The sequence below is a fragment of the Balaenoptera borealis genome, assembly GCF_965194805.1.
Source record: "Balaenoptera borealis genome assembly, chromosome: 9".
Taxonomy (NCBI): domain Eukaryota; kingdom Metazoa; phylum Chordata; class Mammalia; order Artiodactyla; family Balaenopteridae; genus Balaenoptera; species Balaenoptera borealis.
This window is the reverse complement of record NC_138873.1, coordinates 23,001,470-23,008,366: the sequence shown is the minus strand read 5'-3', so window position 1 is coordinate 23,008,366 and position 6,897 is coordinate 23,001,470. Positions and strand designations below refer to the sequence as shown.

General features: G+C 33.4%; 1 pseudogene across 1 annotated transcript; it reads right to left on the bottom strand.

Moving 5' to 3' along the window:
• Positions 1-695: 695 nt before the first annotated feature.
• Positions 696-6,025, bottom strand: LOC309634941 (small ribosomal subunit protein eS1 pseudogene; annotated as a pseudogene). Its single transcript has one exon. The product of its transcript is annotated as a small ribosomal subunit protein eS1 pseudogene (transcript).
• Between the last annotated feature and the right edge of the window lie 872 nt (positions 6,026-6,897).

The window sequence follows — 6,897 nt, the reverse complement described above, 5'->3', positions numbered from 1 at the left end:
CTATAAAATGATCAGGAATAAATCCAACAAAAGTTGTTACAGAACTTTCAGTAAAATGTTTATAGCATTATACTGAAAGATTTTAAAATAACTAAATAAATGTAGAGATGGATCATAAAGATGTAAATAGGGCTATGGAATAAATGTAATTCTAATGCAAATTTCAAAAGATATTTTATGGAAATTGACAACCTGATTCTAAATTGTATGGGAAAGAGCACAACCTAAAGCAGGGGTCCCCAACCCCCAGGCTGCTCCCCATTGCTCCTCATTGCTCGCATTACTGCCTGAACCATTCCCCGGCCACCGCCCCTGTCCGTGGAAAAACTGTCTTCCACGAAACTGGTCCCTGGTGCCAAACAGTTGGGGACCACTGACCTAAAGAATAGCATAGCCTTATTGACAATTAGAACATAAAGAAGCCCCCAAAATATGTATGCACACACACAAAGCACATGGGCACACATACACACACATTTGAACTGCAAGAAAACAAATTATTTACTTTCTCACCATATATAAAAAATTAGAGGTAGTTTAAACATGTAAAAGGAAAAGCTGTAGAATTTTTAGGGGTCAATATAGGAGAAAGTCTCACTAGGTAGGGAGGAATTTCTTGACAAGATGATTCTAAATTGTATGGTAAAGAGCACGAACTAAAGCAGAGGTCATCAACACCGCCCCCCCGCCCCGCTGTGGACTGGTACCAGTCTGCGGCCTGTTAGTAACCGCATTCCCTGTAGGGAATGATTTCTTTCAAGTCATTTGTCTACAACTTTTGGGTCATGATTTCCATAATCTTCTTCCGGATTTTGGGGACCTGTGGTCCTGAGCTTAAGACGCTTTCTGAATCTGGTTGTTACATGTTTTTTTAGTAAAACCAACAGAGACAAGATGAATTAAATAACCATCAGTACTCTTGATCTCAATATAAACTTCAATCATGGTCTGCCATTTTTAGATCATAGAGAACATTTTGTCACTGGTAAGATTCATGTCATAGAAGTTGGTCAGGCAGTTTTTGCCCAGAATATCCTCAGTAATTAGCCTGAATTTTCTAGGTGCAGATTCATCATTCTGAAACTCAGCAAGGTTCACTTCAAAAACACTACCCTTGAGGTCATCAGATGCAATTTTGGTTCCTTGAGTCCTTGAGACTAAAGTTTTTCCAACATTACTCAGATTGAACATAGGTAATTAGTGCTTTTACATCATATCAGTATGTTTTAGAAAATGGATCAACTACTTTCTTCTTGGCTCCTTCTTTGCTGCCTTTTTGTAAGATGCTTGTTCTTGCCAATGACCATGGTGCTGCTCTGAGAGCCAAAGGTCTATACTACTATTTTATTTTGCAATTTATACAGGCAGTGAAAAGTTCCTCAAACCCAATCCATAACCTCCAAAAAAGGAAACTACTTAGGTATTTTTAGAGCCCTTGTATACGATGGGTAAAGAACCATAATTCCATCATTTCCTTGTAACTTCCAAAAAAAAAATTTTAAGTGAAAAGCAATTTAGGACAGAAAGGAAACTTGTTTTGAGGAAATGATAAAGATTATGGTAACATGTTGCTGTGGGCTGAATGTTTGTGTCCCCCTTGAAATCTGTATGTTGAACTCTTAGTACACAATGTGATGGTAGTAGGAGGTAGGGCCTTTATGAATTGCTGAGGTCATAAAGGAATAGCCCTTGTGAATGGGGTTAGTACTCTTATAAAAAAGACGCCACAGAGTTAGCTCACCCCTCCTTACCTGGAAGAAGGTCTTCAGCCAACTGTGCTGGGGCCCTAATCTCAGACTTCCAGCCTCTAAAACTGTGAGAAATAATGTATGTGGTATTTTGTTATAGCAGCCTGAAATAAGACACACGGCTTATTGATTTTAAGATTTATCGTCATTTGAAAGGTTCTGAGATGATTTTTCAATATAGATTCATGGGTAAATATTTATTTCTACCCTCCTAATATCAAATAAAAACCAATCTGGTTCTTTAAACTTAAATCATAATTGTTATATTTTTCTAGTTTCATTAGCTTAACATGTACTTTAGAGTCGCTCTTCAATTTTGCCTTCTCCAATTATTAGCATAAGGATTTTTTAAGCATATAAGTATCCCATGAAGTGTAAGAATAATTTAAATAGTGAAATGTTACCACTTATATTAGAGTTATCATTGCCAGTCATTCTAATACAATAATTACGTCTAATAAATTGGTTACAACCTTGGAAACCATCCTGCATGAATCAATATAATCTGCCAGCTTCTTGGTTGTCATAGAAACTGATTATAGCAAGGATGTTTAATGCAACACACACTTTATACATAAATGATTAAACTGCTAAAGTTTAAAAGTGAGCCTAATCAAAACCATGTTTACCACAACTTTCATTATCACTCTATATTTTATCTAATTCATCATTTCTTTTTAAACTTGAACCAAAACAGTATATACAATATTGAAATGAATAGATACAGGATATATTTTAGAGGTAATACTTGAAACAATTAAGCAGAGTTTTCTGTGTACATATACATGATCCAGTCAAGGAAATATTTTGTCATTCAAAGGTTTCATCCATAAACCATTAGAACAAAATTATATAAGTCATTATTTTACACAAAATGCACTTTTTAAATTCCTTCTTTTCATGTATGTGAATAAATAACACTGAAACATAAAAATATTATAACTCAAAGAAAGAAGCATCCTTATCTCAATACAGAATATTACTAAGCCTACTGTAAGCCTAAGATATTCTACATGAAAGAAAATCATTTATCATTCAGGAGAAAAGCTAAAAGAAGTGTGAGTACATTAAAAATATCCATGAAAGACATATAATTATATATATAATTGTATATATACAAATATGAATATACATACATATATATGTGTATATATATATATATATATATATATATATATATACACATATATATATATATACATACATAGAGCGAGAGAGAGAATAGTAGTGTAACCCTGTACCCATCATTCAACTTCAATGAATAAAAATTTATGACCAATTTTATTTTATCTTTATCCCCACTAATTAACCCCATTTCACATTATTTAAGGAGCTAAACCAAGAGATTATTTCATTCTTCCTTATATATTTTATATGTTCCTCTAAAAATAAGCAATCTTTCAAAAACATGATCATAATATCATCAACTATCATAAAAAGTTCCTTATTATCATCAGCTATCCAATGAGTTTTCTGATTTCTCCAGTTGTCTTGTAAAATTTCTTTTTTAATAGCCAGGGTAACAAATTACTTAAAGAGAAATGGAAAATGATTAACCCAGTTTGAACAACAAATTTATGACTTAGGTATAGTTAATTCACTTAGTTGCAACAAATTTTAACACTGTGTTAATTTCTGTTGTCACATTAAAGTATTTTGAAGATAATTACTGTAACTTATAAAGGAATAAGCATGCATCAGATTAGAATATAACCTCTGCTGCTTTTAATCAAGAAGGTTGACTATGTGATTTCTGGGGTCATTAAAATATGTTAACAAAAAAATTACATAGAAATAATAACATATTTGGAATTTTTAAAGATTAAAATTTATAACTTAAAGAGTATAAATAAAAATAAATTTTGAGATTTTAAACACTTTAAGAGATTAATCTTTAGGAATGCTCTGTGCAAAATAGTGAGAATGTATTAGTTAATAAAATGACAACGTAATTATTCTACCAGGTGATATACACGGCTTATCTGCATACATGTGAATGTAACTATATCAATTTTTTCCTTCAACTGGTAAGATGTATTTCACAATGCATTGTATCTGTCAAATCATTCTCTCAGCACATTTACTAACAAGTGCAGGGAGATGACTATTGAGACATCATGAGGTAATCAACAAAGAACACATGTTTGTATTCCACATTGTATTATTAACCACTTAAGAAAAACTTGTAGGTTTTATAAGCTATAGTCTATGCAATATACTTCCAAAATAAGACATGAAGTCAACTATTACATTTTTTATTCAAAATTGAAGGTTTAATTTCTTAATGTTGTCTTCATGAAGAAATTCTAAAATAAGAGAATCCATGCCTAAATTATCTAACATAAGTAGAAAAAAACCCTTAAATACTGAAAAAATTAAAAATATTTAATGCACAGTGTATCCACAGGTACCACGCTAATTGGTGATTATAAACAGAATAATGATGTATTTTATTTTCTAAAGCAGTATAGTTTGAGAGTGAAAGTGGGCACTAATAATAATTATGCTGAAATAATACGTGGAAAATAAGTCTGTCAAGGTCAACAAGGACTTCCTGGTTACATTGCAATAATCACAACAAATTGGTCCCTACCTTCATGGAACTCATTAAAATATGATAGTTATTTTATACATAAACCATAAAATATAAATTTCCAAATTATTTAAGAGTTGTATAGTCATAATCATAATGGAACTGAGTATGATAAGAACAAAATTGTATTATCAAGCTTGCTACCCATGTCAGCAGTATTATGTGGCAATCATATTTACAATTAAAACCTTTGTCTTATTACATATCTTTTAACCTTGCTCTGCTATTACAATTTTTTCCACCAGATGGTAGCCAATAAAAGCAGGAAGCAGAGAAATTAACAGAGTTAAAAGAAATAAAAGTAAGCTGAAACAAAACTCAAATAAAAAAAATTGATTATAGCTAGAGATATACTTATGCATGTAAAAATTCTATATATAAAATAAGTACAAACAACCATTTTTAAACTTCTTTTTTGAAACAAGTATTGTTTTGATATTGATTTTATGCAAATTCTTTAGGGTTAACTTGGATTTCTAGGCCACTGTGACTGTTAAATAATAATATACAGGAAAATGCTAAATTTGAGCACTGGGATCAATGTTCATTTTTGCACAGATCATTCACAAACATATGAAAACAGACTTATCTTAAATATTCCTCAAGTCATTGCTTATTTAAAAGAAGCATTGTGATGCTCCAAAATCTAATTTTTAGAATATGCTTTTTGTGACAGTTCTTTTAAAAAAATCCATCCATCCTTCTTATCTCGCAAAAATCAGATACGTGGAATTATTTCCTCTGTGTGGAGTCCTCTCCTCTAGCCTTGTTAGTCTTCGTTTGTACATGAAGTATTCATTATTTGCAAAAACCAGTTATCATCCCTGTCTGGATACATTAAGATTTTTTTCTACAAGTCTTTTCCTCTCTATCACATTTTAAGCAACAGTTTATATGAATTATTCATAGTTCCCATATTGTAGGGAACTTTTTTTTATTAAATTTGATCATAATAATAGTTATTACCCCAGTCATGGCAGTTTTATGAGTCTTCTTCAATGCCATTACCTGGAAAGATTTCAATCAAGAAATATAAAGGATGCAAATCAATTTCCATAATGAAATTAAACTGTACCATCTACTCGTTCATTTCAGCAATAGAGCTGATTGACAGCTTCTTCCTGATAGCTTGAGCAGATAAGATTCAGATACAGAAGCCAGAGAATGGCAGATTATTTGCTCTTAAGAATTTCAGTGGCTTTTTCTTCATTGTTGCTATTTGGTGCTTGCTAATCTCACTGAAACATAATATTTAACTCAGAATCTGTACACAAATTTATTTTCAAGCATAGTATTTTTCTTGCCTAAAAGTAGTTGATTTTTCTCTAGTAGTTGTGCTTATAGTGGAATAAACACAGTAGCAAGTGCTATGATACTGTTTTCCTCCTAATGACAATGCAACCTCATTTTGTATAACAAAAATGCTGTTATTGGGAGGAAAGAATGATGAGTTTTCTTCTGGGTGTCAATTTTTTAATAAAAATATCAGATTTTTATGGTAATAATTTTCTTCTAAGAAATATGTATCAGATTCTGCTCTCAAACAATGAAGGGAAGTGTTCAGTTAAGTCGGACTGTAAGATTGCAGTTAGACTAAGAAATTTTCACAATGAGAGGTTACGAGGTCTGCGAGCAGAAGAACTGCTGTGAATATGTGCTGTGTGTCCCCCGATTTAAAAGAGAGGGTCTGGGGCTTCCCTGGTGGCGCAGTGGTTGAGAATCTGCCTGCCAATGCAGGGGACACGGGTTCGAGCCCTGGTCTGGGAAGATCCCACATGCCGCGGAGCAACTAGGCCCGTGAGCCACAACTACTGAGCCTGCGCATCTGGAGCCTGTGCTCTGCAGCAAGAGAGGCCGCGATAGTGAGAGGCCTGCGCACCGCGATGAAGAGTGGCCCCCGCTTGCCGCAATTGGAGAGAGCCCTCGCACAGAAACGAGGACCCAACACAGCCATAAAAAAAAAAAAAAAAAAAAGAGAGGGTCTGTAGACCTATGACCACACTCAGCTCTTCCTCAAACCACTGAGTGACTGGGCAGGTGACTGGAGTAGCAACCATTGAATTCCACTCCTCCCTAAAGGTATCCCAGGCTTTGAGCATAATATGATATAGCAACATTGATCTTTTACAAGAATGACTCTTCAACATTGTTTAAGGCAGTGGCACCAAACAGAGATCTTACAGCTTGATTCTTTATTGTTCTCTTCAACACATATCCACAGTTAATAACATGGGCTTAATATTTAAAATGTCTTCAGCTTAACGTCTTTACTTTTTTCATAACTCGTAGTTTCACAAATACTTCTGTGTTTGGGGGTAGTATTAAAATATAATTAGAAACAAATTATTTTTAGTGAAGCAAGACAGAAAATGTAAAGTTCACTTGGCAGCAGTAATAGTCACCAGGTTTCATCATGTTAGCCCTACTTATCTTTCATGCGTTAACTTAAACTTTACTTCTTCTAGCCTTTAATGACTCTCAAATCTGGTATAGGAGCCTCTTCTCTCTGTTTGTCTATATCTTAGTACTTGTCACCATGAACAGCTCCTGTTTAAT